The sequence below is a fragment of the Pristis pectinata genome, chromosome 6 (assembly GCF_009764475.1).
Source record: "Pristis pectinata isolate sPriPec2 chromosome 6, sPriPec2.1.pri, whole genome shotgun sequence".
NCBI lineage: Eukaryota > Metazoa > Chordata > Chondrichthyes > Rhinopristiformes > Pristidae > Pristis > Pristis pectinata.
This window is the reverse complement of record NC_067410.1, coordinates 35,048,002-35,067,231: the sequence shown is the minus strand read 5'-3', so window position 1 is coordinate 35,067,231 and position 19,230 is coordinate 35,048,002. Positions and strand designations below refer to the sequence as shown.

Genomic DNA, 19,230 nt, shown 5'->3' with positions numbered 1-19,230 from the left:
AGTATTTACTGTTTTATTCTCTTTGTTATCCATCCATTGAAGTTAAATGAGATTCACTTGGTGGCATTTGAATTTAATGTTAAGACTTTTTTCTGTTGGAACAGATGAGCATTCAAACTTTACAGTGTAAACCTCCTACCAAGGTCATTAAATAAGCAAAAAAGAATGCTTTCAAACATGTGGCTAAAGAAAGAAAAGGTTATTTATAAAACATTTACAGCTGAATTATAGGAATATTAATTCACTGTATTTATACAGTATTCCAATTTGAATACTTTGTGTAAAACCTTGGATAATTACATTTGGAATTGGTTTATTATTGTCACTTGTACCGAGGTACAGTGAAAAACTTGTCTTGCATACTGTTCATACAGATCAATTCATTACACAGTGCATTGAGGTAGTACAAGGTAAAACAATACAGAATGCAGAGTAAAGTGTCATAGCTACAGAGAAAGTGCACTGCAGGCAGACAATAAGGTGCAAGGTCACAACAAGGTAGATTGAGGTCAAGAGTCCATCTTATCGTACTAGGGACCTGCTCAATAGTCTTATAACAATGGGATAGAAGCTGTCCTTGAGCCTGGTGATATGTGCTTTCAGGCTTTTGTATGTTCTGCCTGATAGGAGAGGGGAGAAGAAAGAATGTCCGGGGTGGGTGGGGTCTTTGATTATGCTGGCTGCTTTACCGAGGCAGTGAGAAGTATAGATAGAGTCCATGTAGGGGAGGCTGGTTTCTGTGATGTGCTGAGCTGTGTCCACTTCTCTCTGCAGTTTCTTGCGGTCCTGGGCAGAGCAGTTGCCATATCAAGCCGTGATGCATCTGGATAAGATACTTTCTATGGTGTATCAATAAAAAATGGTGAAGGTCAACAGGGGCTTGCCAAATTCCTTCAGCCTCCTGAGGAAGTAGAGGTGCTGGCAAGCTTTGTTGGCCGTGGCATCTATGTGGTTGGACCAGGACAGGCTATTGATGACATTCACTCCTAGGAACTTGAAGCTGTCACTCCTCTCGACCTCAGCACCATTGATGTAGACAGGTGAATGTGCACCGCCCCCTTCCTGAAGTCAATGACCAGCTCTTTTGTTTTGCTGACATTGAGGGAAAGATTGTTGTCATGACACCATGTCACTAAGCTCTCTATCTCCTTCCTGTACTCCGATTCATTGTTATTTGAGATACAGCCCATTATGGCGGTATCGCCTGCAAACATGTAGATGGAGTTAATGCAGAATCTAGCCACGCAGTCATGAGTGTATAATGAGTAGAGTAGGGGGCTGAGGATGTAGCCTTGTGGGACACCAGTGTTGAGGATAATCCTGCCAAAGGTGTTGCTGCTTACTGATTGCGGTCTGTTGGTCAGGAAGTCAAAGATCTAGTGGCGAAGGGAGGTGTTGAGTCCCAGGTCTCAGAGTTTGGTAATGAGTTTGCTTGGAATTATAGTATTGAAGGTAGAGCTGTAGTCATTAAGCATATGGGAGGCAACTTAACTCATTTTGCTTGTCAAATTTAGAGGAGTATCAGAATGGAAACACCTCGAGTTTCCATACATGACGGATGTGCCCAGCTTATTCTTTGCATATTCTTGGTACCAAGTAGAAAGGGACAGGGGACACCTGGCCATGGCAATGAAATTTAAATTCAGTGGAGGTGTAAATTGATGCTGGCAGCAACATACACTGCCCAATTTCTCCTTCCCATTTTCCTTCCCATTTTCATTCCCAAGTCAATAGAGAGAAAAATCTGGAAGGGTAGGTACAGGTAATGTTCTTAAGATGTTGGTGGAGGTGAACTTCTTGCTCTGTGGTGAGGGGACATTATGGGGATGAATTTTAATATGCACTATTGCCTGGGATAGGGGAGGATGGATGTTAAAACCTGGCAGATTTTGAGTATGCTAGAAAATTAACCTTATTCCACTGACCTGCAGTGAAGCTTTATATGTTTTGAGTTATCATGCTCATTTCTTACACTTATAATAGCACTGGAAAGGCATCTCAAGTTACTGCAGTCAATTAACCTATTAGCATATTTTTGGTATGTGAGGGGAAACCAGAGCACCTGATCATGGACACACGTGCAAACTACACAGCCAGCATCCAAGGATCGGATCAAACCTGGATCCCTGGAGCAGTTGGACAGCAGCATTAACTGCTGACTTGAAGTCGTTGTGAATGATTATTATATTCAGCATGCCTGACATTTGGTTCTGGTAGATGTGAGGTTGCTTCACACCTCCAGATTTCCAACTCTTGACAACTGGACTCACTGGGTCACCATTGGTGGTTGGCTCCTCAAACTCTATTAGCATTAGTTGAGAGATAGATGGGCATCATCTCCAATTTTTTGCTTCTGCCTTGTGTCTGCGGTGTTTTCTGTAAGGTGGAAGAAAGACAGTAATAACGCGTGTTGGATGGGTGGATGGATATCACTTGTTGAGGGTAATTGTGAGGGAGAGGTCTGACATTGCAAAGTGTTATTGGTGATGGACAGATAGAGAGGAGAATGTGTACAGACAAAAGGATGGTGTTTCTGCAGGCTGACGTGTTATTGCACTGTAATAGAATTGAAAAGCTAATTCGTTCCTGCCAAATATTTTCCTCACTGCATACAATGAAATTTATATGATCTTTACATTGTGTATCCTAATGGACTTAAGAATTATTTTATAACAAATGCAATATTCCATTATGCATATGCACCTTATACAGTGGTATTCATGCCTCATCTCTATGTTGCTCTGAGTCAAAGAACACTGTTCTTGCTTTTTCCAAGATCCTTCAGGTTGCTAGCATGTATATCACATTTGGTCAATTATTCAATGCCTCCTTTTGTGCATTTTCTGAGGCTTGCCTCAATTGAGATCTACTTGCAATTTTCTGTTACAGAGCTACAAGGTCTGGTTAGTAAGAGTTTTTTTTCTCCGTTGTAATTTCTAACAGAGTTGTACACTCCATGGCACGATTAACAAATTTTCTGGCAGTTATGTTGGTTAAGTGGCTCATCAGCTCTTGAGAAACATAAAAGGACCATTAATGTAGGTGGATCATAATTGCTATTTTTGTTACTATTACAGAAATCATATTCTCCAGAATCACACTTCACTGCAATTTTCTTAATAGTTCATTAATCTCTCTCAAAATAGATGTTTACTCTTTTTTTTTGAAAAAAGCAGCAGGAATAGAAGGGCACCTCGCATGATAATGTGACCACTTTCAAGGTAATGCATTAAAGAATGGAGAAAGACAGATATGAGTATTCAAATGTATACATCCCTAAAACTACACAAGCAAGGCCATGAAACCAGATTTCGAGCTAATAAGTTGTTGGGGTTCGTTAGTCAAACCATTAGTTATGGGACGTCAAGTTGTTTTGACCTTGTACAAGACCTTAGTCAGGGCTCATGAATACCATGCCCAGTTTTGATTACTTACACTGAGGATATAATTGAAGCTGGGAAAGGTTGCAGGGGAGGGTCACTGGACTATAAACTAGCTCAGTTATTAAGATAAAATAAAAGAGTTGGGATTCTTCACATAGTGTGGCATAGAGTTAAGTGAATAAGGTGATAAATTATGTTCCACTTGAGTTTTTCCCTGAATTATAAGGTTAAGGAATAATAGGTAGTGAGAGAAGGTGGGGAACAGTTGGTTGGTGGTCATAGTTGTAATTTTAAGCTGTGAAAGGCCAAAGCTAGATTAGATGCCAGGAAGAGGTTCTTTCCCAAAGAACTGTATTCCTCTGGAACAGGCTGGAAGTTTTGTGGTAGATGTTAGTTTGCTGAATTCTTTCGTTTGAGCTGGATTTTGTTCCTAGTTGAGGTAGATGAATGTGTTTAACAAATTGGAGGAGCCGTGTGGAATTCACACCCAGAATGATTTCATGCACTGATTTTGATCACTGATATGAGTAGAAGTGGAATTTTCTACATTTTATTTTTCCAAATAGACATTTTTTTTCACTTAAGGCAAGCGGGGTTTTATGTGTAGTGAAGACTGCATGTTACCATGATACACAAAGCATCACAACTGTGTCAGTTGTGTGGGACAGATTGCCTAGAATAAAGGCTTTTAGTTGTCTATCATTATTTGGATATTTGTAATGGTCTGTGCATCATGCAATGCAGAAGTATAATAAATGACTTCCATATGTCTATTTTGAGTTTGAAATAGGCCAAATTTAAACCAAATATGCAGCTTTCTACCATTTTACCATTGGAGCTTCCAACCTCCTCCTTTCACACTTTTGACAGAGATTAAAGCTGGAAGAGAAAATCTTAGCTTTTGATTCCTGTTAATTTATCTGCCTTGGAATATGCAGTATGTTGCAAGATGGAAAATGAGGGAGAGAGAATACAGATTGTCAGATATGGAACTGAAGGTCAAAAACTAAGATGTTACATACATAAATGCATACAAAGACATGAATTAGGAGCAGGAATAGGTCACTTGACTCCTCAAGCAGCTTTGCCATTTAATAGGATCATTGATGTTATGATTGTTTCATCTGTGCATTCCCATTTATCTATGGTCACCTTCTTTGCTTATCAAAAATCTATCTACCTCTGACGCTGTTTACAAAGACTCACTGCCCTCAGAGAAATTAAACGTTCATCTGTCTGAAATTGATAACCCCTTGTTTTTAAACATTGATGCCTTGTCTTTGTTTCTCCCACGGGAGAAAGCAACCTCTCCATATCCACCCTTTGAAGGCCCCTCAAGATTGACATGTTTCAGTCAAGGCACCTCTCACTCTTCTAAAACTTCAACAAGCCTAGCCTGCCAAACCTTTCATCATCAAACAGCGTTGCCTTTCCAGGTATTGGTCTTGTAAAACCTTTCGTGAACTCCTTCCAAATGCATTCCTTCCGGTGGGAGACCAATATTATACACAGCATTCCAGATGTGGTCTCACCAATGTCTGATATGACAGAAACAGAAGCTTTTGTGCATTCAATTCCCCTTTCAATCAATGATAATAACATTCTGTTAGGTTTAGTAATTACTTGCTGTACCTGCATACTGCCCTTTTATGAATCATGATTAGGACACCCTGGTCTCAGAATTCTGCATCTTTCACTGTTTAGATAATATATTTAATTTCCTGCTAAAATGCACGATTCCACATTTTTCCACATCATACTTTATTTGCCAGATCTTTGCCCAATTACTTAATCTATCTAAATTCCTTTGCAACATCCTATGTCTCTTCACAACTTCTCTCCCTATCTTGGTGTCATCAACAAATTGAGCAATCATGCCTTAAATGCCTCTGAAAGTCATTTTTATAAATTGTAATAGGTTGAAGCCCCAGCACTGAACCCTGTGGCACTTCACTTGTTACATCTTGCCAACCAGAAAAAGAACCATTTATGCCTACTCTCTGTTTCCTGTTAGCCAGCTAATCTTCTATCCAGGTCAATATATTACCTCCCACACCACGAGCTTTTATTTTCTGCTATAATCTTTAATGCAGCACATTATCAAATACCTTAAGGAAATGAAAGAATAGCACAACCACTGGTTCCCCTTTATCTACAGCACATATTACTACTTCAAAGAACTCTAATAATTTGGTCAAACATGGTTTCTCTCTCACAAGATCATGTTGACTTTACCTGATTAACTTGAATTTTTCTAAGTGCCCTGCTATAACATCTTTAAAAAAAGCTTCTGATATCCCTGTGATAGATGTTCAGCTAACTGGCCTGTAGTTTCCTGCTTTTCTGTCTCCCTTTTTCTGAGCCCTCCTTGCAGCTCTCTTCTGCAGCTTCTGGTACTATAGCGCCTGGTCTCATGTCCTCTTCTCATTACTCACTTAGACCAGGGGTATGCCAGCTTGATACCCTTATTGACAGCTATAAAGTGTTCAATAAGATGAAATAATAGATCTTTTTAAGTGATACCTTCAGACAATTTATAGCATAAATAGTAAAGTTTTGACTATAAAGTGCCCCAGAAAGTCTCCCAAGGTATTTCAGAAGTTGTCTTTGACATTGCATTAGCAGGTGAATGTGCATTTTCTCTGAGGAACAGAAATCTACGTCAATAATTTGTTTTCTCCCAAATAGCTGGTCACCATTAGGGAAGGGCTTTTAGTCATGTGCTAGCTGCCAAATTGCCATGTAGCCTCCTTAGTGAGCACTAGTAGATATTTTAAGTTGCAGCCAGTCCCTTAATGAGCCTCTGGGTGTGTTTCAACTCCTTTACCATAATAATGTTTTTTGCTCCAGCATTAAACACAGGCTGAAACAATGTTTCAGCTCAAGATCTCATTTTGACCACCTTGGAGGATCTTTATTGCCTGAATCACTGCCAAAAATTGTTCTCCACCACAGCAGGAAATTTCTCAAGTTCTTGGAGAAATATCCCTGAACTAGAATTAATATTGCACATTATGTGGAATCCTTATGTTTTTAATAAGAATCTGAAACTTGTTTATTTTTTTCCAAATGGCTACATTTATTTGGACAACCAGCTCGTGGGAGTTTACTTTCAGGAAGGAACCAAATCACTGAAAATTTTCCAACGTATGATTTCCATAGATGTCAAATTTTAGGCCTCCTGAGCTTATTAAGAGAGTTAGAAATAATGTCATTTGAACAAATGAAGAAGTCAATAATTCATTTGAGGTCTGGTCACAGAATTAAAGTCAAATCATGTTTTAAATGTTGAAGCTTTTGATAGGATCTAGTAATAATATTGAAGTTGTAGTGGAAAACAGGACCAATGCTTTGGAATGATGGAGTGAGATTTCCTAGAAGAGGGACTTGTATATTTTCATGCAGTACTATACGACTAAACCAGAGCAATGTCAATCCAAGTGTAAAATGCTTCTGATTTTCCTCCATTTAATTAAATGGTAGAAAATTAGATTGACTATTGTTTTAATTTCCAGCTTGCTCAGTTGACTGATACTCTCCAAATGTACCAATGTGCCTAACTACAGAACCGGGAATATTTCCTCCCATTTCTATATGGCACTCACATAAGGAAGCTATTCATCTTCAGTCAGGCAGTTGTGACTATAAAATCTGCTAAAAGGAGAATTACAGGCCAATCTGGATAATAGGAAGTGGTGTGCAAATAGTATGGTTACGTTGATTCAAAGGGTGAAACTCTTGAAGGATCAGTTCATGGCAATGCTCAGTTACACATTGCCTGGTGAATATGGATTATGGATACACATGAGATGTAATGAAAACTTTTAAGTTTGTGTGAGGGCTTGGGCAAACGTTAGTTAAGTCAAATTGTGCTTAGTGTCATGTGCACAAGTATGATGAGGTACAGTACAATGTAAAAATTGCTTGGGGCAGTATCACAGTCATGTAGGTACAGACACACAATATAAATATACATAACATTATACTGTACAGTGAAAATACAATAAATAAAGACTGTCCATATGCAAGACCTTAGTTCAAAAAAAACAAAGACACTCAAAGACCAGTCCATGGTAGTGCAGAGAGATGGTTCATAGTGTTCCATTGCTGATGTAGGGTTCGGGTTTTGCAACCAAATGGATGTTCCTGAACTTGGTGGTGTGGGACTTCAGGTTTCTGTACCTTCTGCCTGATGGTGGCAATAATAAGAGGGCATGACCAGGATGGTGAGGATCCTTGATGATAGGTGCTGTCTTCTTGAGGCAGCGCCTCTGGTAGATGCTGTCAATGGTGGGGAGGGTTGTGCTCGTGATGGACTGGGCTGTGTCAAACTCTGCAGCTTCTTGGACTCCTCTGTGTTAGAATTGCCATAGCAGGCCATGATGCAGCCAGTCAAGATACTTTCAACAGTGCATCTGTAGAAGTTAGAGTAATTGCCAATATGCCAAATCTCCTTAAGCTTCTCAGAAAGTAGAGGCACTGGCATCCCTCCTTCTTGATTACATCAATGTATTGGGCCCAGAACAGGTCATTTGAGATGTTAACACTAAAGAATTTGAAGCTGTTTACTCTCTCCACCTATGAGAACTGGGACTCATCAATGAGACCCACAAATGTAGAACTAGATGGTTGGTAGCATTTTGTGGCGTGTGGAGATGAGACAGCAACCTGGTAAATTAGGTTTGGAAATTGGATTGCTTGTAACCATATTTTACTGCATTGTGCCACTCAATTTCTATGAAAAATAAAATGTTAAATGAAAATTGGGAACTTGCAGCTAAGATCACAAAATCTTCTATTTTCATTCTGGAATCCCTCTTTGCATCTGATGTATAATGCATGGAGAAGTTCAAACATGCATGTCTGGATGCTGCTTCTGGAATTTTCAGTGGTGTATGAGTGACCAGCATGGTTCATAAACCATGTGTTACAGCAGGCTTTTGATACTTCTGAGGAACCTGTTTTTGCTTGACTTGAAGAGACCTCCCTGAGCAGATTGCAGACCATCACTGGGAACCCAACTAAAATAAGCCTGGTTTAAGTAATTTATATACTCTGCTGTGCTTCAGGATCTGACCAGAGTATCAAGCCAGCTGCTCCTCTCCTAAACTCCAGCCTGACTAATCTCTTCTACATGCTTGACCCATTGATTCTCCCCAGCCTCAACTTCTGGGAACAGATGTTCTCTGGGAAAAGTATGAAAGATATGTGGCAAATACTCAGGGGATATTTGTGTGGAGCTCTGAACAGACATGTTCTGATGAGACAGGGGAGTCATGATAGGATACAGGAACCGTGGTGTACGAAGGCTATAATAAATCTAGTCAAAAGGAAAAGGAAAGCATACAAAAGGTACAGAGAGCTAGGTAATGTTAGAGATCTGGAGGAGTACAAGGCTAAAAGGAAGGAACTTAAGAAAGAGATTAGGAGAGCCAGAAGGGGACATGAGAAGGCCTTGGCGGGCAGGATCAAGAAAAACCCCAAGGCGTTCTACAAGTCTGTGAAGAGTAAGAGGATGAAATGCGAAAGGATAGGGCCTATCAAGTGCAGCAGTGGGAAAGTGCGTATGGATCCGGAAGAAATAGTGGAGATACTTAATGAATACTTTACGTCAGTATTCACCACAGGAAAAGATCTGGGGGATTGTAGTGGGGACTTGCAGTGGCCTGAAAAGCTTGAGCATGTAGATATTAGAAAAGAGGTGGTGCTGAAACTTTTGGAAAGCATCAAGTTAGATAAGTCGCTGGGACTGGATGAGATGTACCCCAGGTTGCTGTGGGAGGTGGGGGAGGAGATTGTGGAACCTCTGACGATGATCTTTGTGTCGTCCATGGAGACGGGAGAGGTTCTGGAAGATTGGAGGGTTGCGGATGTTGTTCCCTTATTCAAGAAGGGGAGTAGGGATAGCCCAGGAAATTATAGACCGGTGAGTCTTACCTCAGTGGTTGGTAAGCTGATGGAGAAGATCCTGAGAGGCAGGATTTATGAACATTTGGAGAGGTATAATATGATTAGGAATAGTCAGCATGGCTTTGTTAAGGGCAGGTCCTGCCTTACGAGCCTGATTGAATTTTTTGAGGATGTGACTAAGCACATCGATGAAGGGAGAGCAGTAGATGTAGTGTATATGGATTTCAGCAAGGCGTTTGATAAGGTACCCCATGCGAGGCTCATGGAGAAGGTGAGGAGACATGGGATCCAAGGGGACATTGCATTGTGGATCCAGAACTGGCTGGACCACAGAAGGCAAAGAGTGGTTGTTGAAGGGTCGTATTCTGAGTGGAGGTCGGTGACCAGTGGTGTACCTCAGGGATCTGTACTGGGATCCTTACCATTTGTGATTTTTATAAATGACCTGGATGAGGAAGTGGAGGGGTGGGTTAGTAAGTTTGCAGATGACACAAAGGTTGGGGGTGTTGTGGATAGTTTTGGAGGGCTGTCAGAGGTTACAGAGGGATATAGATAGGATGCAGAGTTGGGCTGAGAAGTGGCAGATGCAGTTCAACCTAGATAAGTGTGAAGTGGTTCATTTTGGTAGGTCAAATATGTTGGTGGAATATAGTCTTAATGGTAGGACTCTCGGCAGTGTGGAGGATCAGAGCGATCTTGGGGTCCGAGTCCATAGGACGCTCAAAGTGGCAGCGCAGGTTGACTCTGTGGTTAAGAAGGCATATGGTGTATTGTCCTTCTTCAATCGGGGAATTGAATTTAGGAGCCGAGAGGTATTGTTGCAGCTATATAGGTCCCTGGTCAAACCCCACTTGGAGTACTGTGCTCAATTCTGGTCGCCTCACTACAGGAAAGATGTGGAAGCCATAGAGAGGGTGCAGAGGAGATTTACAAGGATGTTGCCTGGGATGCGGAGCATACCTTATGAAAGCAGGTTGAGGGAACTCAGCCTTTTCTCCTTGGAGAGATGGAGGATGAGGGGGGACCTGATAGAGGTGTATAAGATGAGAGGTATTGATAGGGTAGATAGTCAGAGGCTTTTCCCCAGGGCTGAAATGGTGGCCACAAGAGGACATAGGTTTAAGGTGCTGGGGAGTAGATATAGAGGAGATGTCAAGGGTAAGTTTTTTACTCAGAGAGTGGTGAGTGCGTGGAATGGACTGCCAGAAATGGTGGTGGAGGCTGATACGATAGGGTCTTTCAAGAGACTGTTAGATCGGTATATATAGCTGAGTAAAACAGAGGGCTATGGGTAAGCCTAGTAATTTCTAGGGTAGGGACATGTTTGGCACAGCTTTGTGGACCGAAGGGCCTGAATTGTGCTGTAATTGTTCTATGTTCTATGTTCTGATCCACACCCTCAACAGACAGTTACAATATCCCATCTCCCCCACCAGCTGACCCCAACGCTAATCCAACTACTTACTAGACAATCCACAGCACTCCTCCACACTTCTGGCCCCACTTCCCTTGTAAACCCAGACCCCCATACCTGATTTCATTTGCGTGTCCTCCACTTTTGGAGTGTCCAAAGGAAATTTCTTGGCTTTTGCGAGACCTGTTCAGCAGTGGACTTTGTGTACTATTGAATTACACTGACTGCCTCATGAGCAATTTTCTTGGTCCCACCACTCATCACTGTTCAATGTGGCTTTGCATGGGAAGGGGAGACCAAATTCCAGGCAACTGTGTGGTAATCCTACTGTGCCAAATTCCTGAAGTATGCTGCCTTACTCAACTGATGTTTCCAGATCCTGGAGTACTACACAGGCCATTGCGTCAGAGTCAACTCATGCCAGAATGCTGTATTGTTGTCCTCTGGGGGGATGTTTTGGAAGGCCCAACAAATCATCTTTCTCTCTTAGACACTTATTATAGCAGCACTGAATAGTGAATGGATTCCTATGCAACTCTGCCACCAGCTGTCAACTTAGTTTCACGCCTCCACGTTGGGTTTCTAATAAATTCATTTTCCCCAACATTTCCCCCTCCTTCCAGCTTATCAAGATTGCTAATGGATGAGTCATCGACTGTTTTGTATTTCTTGTGAATACTTTTTATCAATAAAGTCTGTTTTTGAAATGAAAAATGGTGAATTTATCCAGGCAGAACTTGAAGTGTGAGTGACATTCGTCAGGGTATGTTCAGATTCAATGACTAGAGTGGAACTGAATATCTGAATGGCTCTAAGCAATTGATTCTGTTGTGCCTATTTAGCCCTTATGACAAAAGACAAAATTTTAACCCAGGTCTTCATTTGTTTGACAAATTTAGAGGACATTTGCAGCTATACAACAACAATTACTTAAAAACAATATGTAATGTGGTGAGACATCCCAAAGGCTTAACAGGAGTATTATCAAATGAAAAATTGACACATTTTCTAATGATATATCAGAACAGATTATTAAAAGCTTGGTCAAAGGGATACATTTTAATTAATAACTTAAGTTGAGAAAATAGTCAAGAAGCTCAGAGACACAAGAGACAACAGATGTGGGAATCTGCTGAAGGAATTCAGTGGGTCATTCAGCATCTGTGGGAGGAAAGAAATCGTCAACGTTTCGTGTCGAAACCCTGCATCAGGACTGAGTGTGGAGAGGCGAGGTGGCAAGTTTAGGGAGGAGAAGGTGGGGGTGGGGGTGGGGTGGTGGGTGGCAAGGAAGGATTCCGAGGTGATTGGTGGACTGAGGAGGGTTGTAGGATGATGGGCAGGTATTATTAGTCACATGTACATCGAAACACACAGTGAAATGCATCTTTTTGCATGACTGAGAATGTGCTGGGGGCAGCCTGCAAGTATCGCCACTCTTGCAGTGCCAACATTGCATGTCCACAGCTCCTAACCTGCATGTCTTTAGAATGTGGGAGGAAATCGGAGCACCCAGGGGAAACCCACGCAGACACATGGGGAGAACGTACAAACTCCTTCCAGGCACTTGGGTGGCTGTCACCTTAATAGCGTTATGCTAACTGCTACACTGCCGTGCTGCCAGGTGGGGGAGGTGTATGGGGATGGAGTTGGAAGACAAAGAGAGAGAGAGAAGAAAGAAAAAAACAACAGATGGAGCAAGGTGGAGGGAGGGGAGTGTGAAGAAATGGAGATAGCTGCTGGAGGGAAATAAGCAGGAACACAAAGCATTACCAGAGCTGGAGCAACATACACAAGGAGAAGGGAGAGGTGAATGACAGTTGGAACTGGGTTAGTGGTGGTGGTGGTGGGGGAGGAATCTTGTGTTTGAAGTGGGTGGATGAAGCCAGGAGGGGGAAGGGGACAAAGATGGATGAAGGGGGGGGGGGCTGGGGGTGGGGTGGGAAGGGGAACAAAAAGAGGGAGAGAACTGGAGGATCAGAAGGGGGGGTGGAGAAAGGGGGGGGAGAGGAAAAAAAGGAAAAGGCGGGGTTACCTGAAATTGGAAAACTCAATATTCATGCCATTGGGTTGTAGACTACCCAGGTGGAATATAAGGTGTCGCTCCTCCAGTTTGCTTTGGGCTTCATCCAGGCAGTAGAAATGGCCAAGGATGGACAGGTCAGTCTGGGAATGGGAAGGGAGTTGAAATGGTCCGCAACTGGGAGCTTGGGATGGCCATTGCGGACAGAGTGAAGTGGTTGCCGAGCCTGCGCTTGGTCTCACCGATGTAGGGGAGGCCACATTGGGAGCACCAAATGCAGTAGACAAGGTTGGAGGGGATGTATGTGAACCTTTGTCTCACCTGGAAGGACTTTTTAGGTCCCTGGATGGTGTTGAGGGAGAAGGTGTAAGGATAAGTGTTACATCTACTGCGAGGGCAGGGGAAAGTGCCGGGGGTAAGGGAGGGATGGGTGTGGAGGGATGAGTGGAAGGTGGAAAGGGGTGGGGAGGAGGGGATGTGACTGGTGCTGGGGTCACGTTGCAGCTGGCGAAAATGACATAGGATGACATGTTGGATGTGGACCCTCATAGGGTGAAAGGCAAGGACCAGGGGAACTCTTATCTCTGAGAGGAGGCAGGGTGAGAGCAGAAGTAAGGGAAACAGAGGAGATGTGAGTTCGGGCTCCATCAACCACTGCAGAATGGAAGCCACTGTTCTTGATAAAGGACAACACTTTAGACGTCCTGGAACAGAAAGCCTCATCTTGAGAGTAGATGCAGCAGAGACAGAAACTGGGAGAAAGGAATGGCATCCTTACAAGAGATGGTGGGAGGAGGTGGAGTCTAAGTAGCTGTGGGATTAGGTGGGTTTATAGTAAATATCAGTGGATAGTTTGTCTCCTGAGATGGAGACAACCCAATGGCATGAATGGAGGTGGAGTCTAAGTAGCTGTGGGATTAGGTGGGTTTATAGTAAATATCAGTGGATAGTTTGTCTCCTGAGATGGAGACAACCCAATGGCATGAATATTGAGTTTTCCAATTTTAGGTAACCCTCCACTTTTCCTTCTTTCCCTGTCCCCCCATTTCTCATTCCCCCATCCCTCTCCTTCTGATCCTCTGGTCCTCTCCCCTTTTTTTGTCCCCTTCCCTCCCTCCACGCAGCTCCCCTTCATCCATCTTTGCTCCCTTCCTCCTGGCTCTATCCACCCACTTCACACAAGGTTTTCCCCCACCAACCCTCCCTCCCCCCAACTCCTCCCATCTGGTTCCAACTGTCATTCACCTTTCCCTCCTCTACCAATTCCCACTCTCATCCCCTTCAATTACTTGAATCTAGCTCTGGTAGTGCTTTGTGTTCCTGCTTATCTCCCTCCAACAGCTGTCTCTTATCCCTTCCCCCACCCACCTTACTCCATCTGTTTTTCTTCTTTTTCCTCTCTCTCTTTGTGTGCCTCCATCTATCATTCACCTGCCACAGAGTTCCAACTCCACCCCAGCTCACTTCCCCTACCTGGCACTACCTGTCTGTCATCTTACACCCCTCCTCTGTCCGCCAATCACCTTGGAATCCTTTCTTGCCACCCCCCTTCTCCTCTCTAAACTGGCCGTCTCGCCTCTTCACTCTCAGTACTGATGCAGGGTTTCGACCTGAAACATTGACAATTTCTTTCCTCCCACAGATGCTGCATGACCTGATGAGTTCTTCCTGCAGATTGTTTGTTGCTCAAGAAACTCAGACATTTAGGAAGAGAACTTAAGACCTAGGGGTCATGGCAGCTCAAAACGTAGCCACTTTTTTTGGAGTGATTTAAACAGGAATGCACAAGATGAAAAAATTAGGAGCACAGATCTAGAAAGCTTGGATGTAGACCATGGAAAGATCTAAAGCAAGAATGAGTATTTTAAAGTGCGATGTCAGAGAGGGAGACACTGTAGGTCATCAAGTGCAATAGTAGTGGGTGAATAAGATGTCAGGCAACTTAACATATAGATAATGGAAGTTTTTAAAATTTTTTTAAAATTTTTAATATTTTTTATTTACAGCGTGGTAACAGGCCCTTCTGGCCCAACGAGTCCACGCCGCCTATTTTAAACCCCAAATTAACCTACCCGTACGTTTTTGCAATGTGGGAGGAAACCGGAGCACCCGGAGGAAACCTACGCAGACACGGGAGAACGTACAAACTCCTTACAGACAGCGACGGGAATCGAACCCCGATCGTTGGCGCTGTAATAGCGTCGCGCTAACTGCTACGCTACCGTGCCACCTAAGAAAAGTTTTAGTTGGGTAGAAGCTGGGAAGCTGGTCAGAGGGCATTGGAATAAACTAAAGGTAACAATGACTTTGAGCCAAGGCAGGGGTGGAAATGGGCAGTGCTGTGAAGGTGGAAATCGGCATTCTTTGTTTTCAAACAGATATTTGGTTGACAACCTTGCCATGTGCCAAACACAATACCATAGTTGCAAAAGGTCTAGCTCAATTTCCTGGTTTGGGAATAGTAGTCAGGAAACTGAATTTGTGGCAAGGACAAAAGACAACTGTTTAAGTCTTCCCCATAGGAAATTTATACTCAGGCTCTGTTATTTGCCAGATAAACACTGCGACAAATTTCAGACCATGGAGTCTTCAGCGTAAATGTGGGACTTGAAATATAAGTGACATTGTTGAGGATATAGATGAGAATTAGGAGGGAGCTGCGAATAGATCTCTGTGGGATTCCAGTGGTAATTGTGTGGCCGTGGGAAGAGAAGCAGTTGCAGGTGAATCTCTGGCAATGATTTGATAATTATGAATGGACTCGAACAATAGCAGTTCTGCCCAGCTGGAAACGAGAAGAGGATGGAAAGGTTAGTAGTGTTGAAGCAGAAAATTGTCAAGTGATCCTAAAAGGATTGTCACATATGGAGTCACTGATTAATATGGGAGAGGTACAATATGTTACAACTTATGGAATGGGTAATAATGTCTCCTTGGCTGGTAAAAAAGACACGTGAGCATCAGTGTGCTAGGTGATCATCTTGTAACTACAAGGAGTGTACTTTCAACGTGTATTAGCTAACTATGAACTCTAGATAATGAATATGTTTTCCCAGCCTTATGTGATGGAACTGAGAATCAGGTGAGTCTGCTTACTGTGCAAATATTTTTCAGACATTTCGATACATAAGTGACTGCAAAAGTAGAGAGGGAAGTACACAGAATCTTAACAGAGGGCAGTAGCAACTTTTCCCATACACAGGGTGATGAGGAATATATTATCAACTTTAATGATTGAAGCACTGGGTCTGTCATTGTTTATGAATAAGTTGGGTAGGTGGTGTGAAAAAAAGGGGAATGAAGTGGTATGGGAAAAGAGTGGGTACATGATTACAGCATTGCTCATCAGGTAAGTATTGAATAAGTATGGGCTGGGTGGGTAGAAAGCCCGGTTATAACTTCTGTGTGAAACCACTTAAGGCTGTGTAAGCAAACAGCTGTAGAATAAGATCTGTAGAACTGTACCAGTAAAAAGATGCACATAAAGCTGGAATGCTGGGACTTAATTGGTTCATACTTGTGATGATATTGAGTGTACCATCCAAGAGCTCTAAACTTTAAGTCAAGACTTTAAGTTCTATCTGGCATACGTATCTACGAGTACCCTCACTATAGGGAAGTTATACTGAATCAACCTACACTTCAAGGACTAGTTTACTTCACTACTTTAGTCTCTACGGAAAGATCTAGCTGTTAATAATCACTATTTCGAGCGGTGGGTCCCTCCTCACAACCAAGAAGATAATTCCAGCTAATGAAGCAGTTTAAACACAGTTTATTTTGTTTTAAGTGAGACGCATTTAATTCTAAGAAGTAATTCTTAACAACGACTTGTAGCTCACAAAGGATTTCCAAACACAAGTACAATTCTTACAAGCTTGAAAAGTCATACCAACAAGTTGTGGATGAACAAGTCATCCATCGCAGAAACCAAAGCCTGAGGAATGAATCCTAGGTCTTCTTTCTGCAACCCCTTTTCTCTGTCATTCACCCCTACCCTGACTGCTTTCTAACATTTATACTGTTTCTTCACTTCCTTGACATCATTAGCGTGTGATGATTTTTCAAGCACATCTTCAGGCCAGGTGACTGGATTGTTTAATAAAGTAAATGTGGATCCCCTTATTCTCTTGTTTATGTTAAGAGGCTGAGCAGGGAATATTGGTTAGAAGTTTAACTTAGCAAATAACAAACATCTTGAGCCTTGGACAATTTCTGCTGTTTTTGCAAAAGGGATTTTAGCTTAATGAGCAACGACTTCTTGACCTTTGGACAGGTCATTCTGCTATGCTAAAAAGCTGAGCCTTTTTGGGGCTTGGAAAGTGAATATCCATCACATTGTTAGAAGACACACAGTTCCTGTCACCAAATCAATACATCGCATAAACCAAGACGGATATTAGTTCTTCATTCCTGTTGTTAGATTAAGAGTTAACTCACAGACCACAGTGATATTGTATAAAGTGGAAATGAATGTATATGATTTAAAACTTTTGTACAAAAGGTTAGTGCTAGCTTTGTGCTGCACTTACTACGTCTGCATGTCTCTTCACATAATTTTACATTTTGATTTCAATGCATATTTTGAAATTGTAAATGGGGAGAAAACTTTAAACAGTTTTAAAATAAAATGTTTACTTTTAGTATTAGAATTAATATTACTTTAATACATTTTCAAATTTAGCAGAATAAACCTTAAGATAATAGTAAGCAAAATTATTATTAAATTGGACAAATATGGTACAATATCATATAAAACCTTATCACATTTTAATGTAGCAACTAATTTTGGTTGAAAAATGAAACAAATTTTTAGTTAAGCTAGCTTATTTTTATGAAGGATGCATTATGGATCAAATGTAAGAACATTAAACTTTTATACAAATGAACCTGTTAAAAATGAAATATCTGTAAATCTGGAAAAAAAATCCATACCTTTTGAGGAACTGAAATTTATTATGCTAAAAGTGCTGATCATCCATATTCATTACAGCTCATGTATAACCAAATTACAAATAGTCTACCTGTATATCTAATGGTTCAGTTGTCACAGTTATCTACAATCTAAATGTACAAATACTGACCAACAGCAAAGCAGTTTTTTAGTCAACAACTACAAAGAAGGTAAGCCTTAACCCAATATCTGTTTGATTGAAATTCATTTTTAAATACAAAAAGCCTTTTAAGCAAAGCTTTAATTCACACTAGCACCTTGATTTGTGGTTGCCATGGTGAATCAAGTCTGTCATTTGACAAGAGATTCACCCATTTATGACAGCACTTTATCTTGTCTCTCCAGGGGAAGAAAATGTCATAAGTGAGAGCAGGAAAAATTAAAGCTTTGAAATACCAAAATTCCTTGATTTCGTTTTCATTATTCAGCTATCATTGCCTCCTGATAATGGCAACTCTGTGGAAATAAATAATGTTTCTTCTAAAAAAAATTATCAAATGTTTTTGTGCTGAAACGGGCAAGGCTTTTTGATTGTCAGTCTTATGAAGTCTAGCAAGGAATAGTATTATTAGATAAACCTTCAGTGACCAAATCTCATTTCCTTTTCATTATGGTGTCAAAATAATTATACATAGGTAATTTGTGGTGGGAATTGTGGAATGAGCAGAAAGATCAATTGCTGACGACCACTTGCAGCTCATGTTCTTAACTGGGTTGAGTTAAACAGCAGAATGTGAATGCTGATAGAATAGGTGGCATAGTATACTGGTGCGACACAGCATGGAGAACATTACCGATATACTGTATAATTGGAATCCCGCTATAATGAAAGCTTTCACACATGGAAAATATTATTGTGTCTGTTATATTGTGTGGAGTTAAAACTGTAAAACCTTCTTACAATTCTGAGCTGAAATCCAAGTCAAGGCATGTTTACAGTGTTCCCTTTCAAATAATCCAGAGATTTTGAAAGCATTGATAATATTTTCTCTTTAAATTAAGTAATATTTAGATGAGCAAACAGTTGCCATTTAGAAGTATAATTCCTCATTTTTTAAGTAAAAATTCATTGATAACTTGCATTTTGTCAAGGAGATGTGGATAAATTTAACTGGGTTTCTTGATGTTATATGGTTTGTAGAATTGGCATAAAATGAAATAAAACACATCATACCTAATCTACAAAACAGAATAGGAAATGACACACATATTTTATTGTACTTGTTTAGGTGTATTCTGCCTCTTCTGCACTTATTGGTTGCAAATTAATTTTCTTTCAAGAAGTAATATAACAAAAAAGCATTTTTTTGTACATTTAGACTGTAAGCAATACTTTATGGGGAAGTGTAGTAGTAGGAATGGTAGGTGGTGGTGGTGAGTTGGGGGCTGGTTGAGGGGTGGGCTAAGGAAGATCTATCTTTGGTATTTATAAAAGTGTTGGTGCCTTTATTCGATTGAATATATATATTTGGTATAATCACTTCAAAAGTAAACCTATCTCCTATATTTGTCAGAGAGAAATACATTTAGAGTCTCCTTTTCCATTTTA

At 41.2% G+C, this 19,230-nt stretch overlaps 1 protein-coding gene across 7 annotated transcripts in view; it reads left to right on the top strand.

Annotated features, from left to right (window-relative positions):
* The window catches only part of foxp1b (forkhead box P1b), a 458,146-nt gene that overhangs the window by 85,815 nt on the left and 353,101 nt on the right, over nt 1-19,230 (top strand). The gene's annotated exons all lie outside the window — the stretch shown is intronic.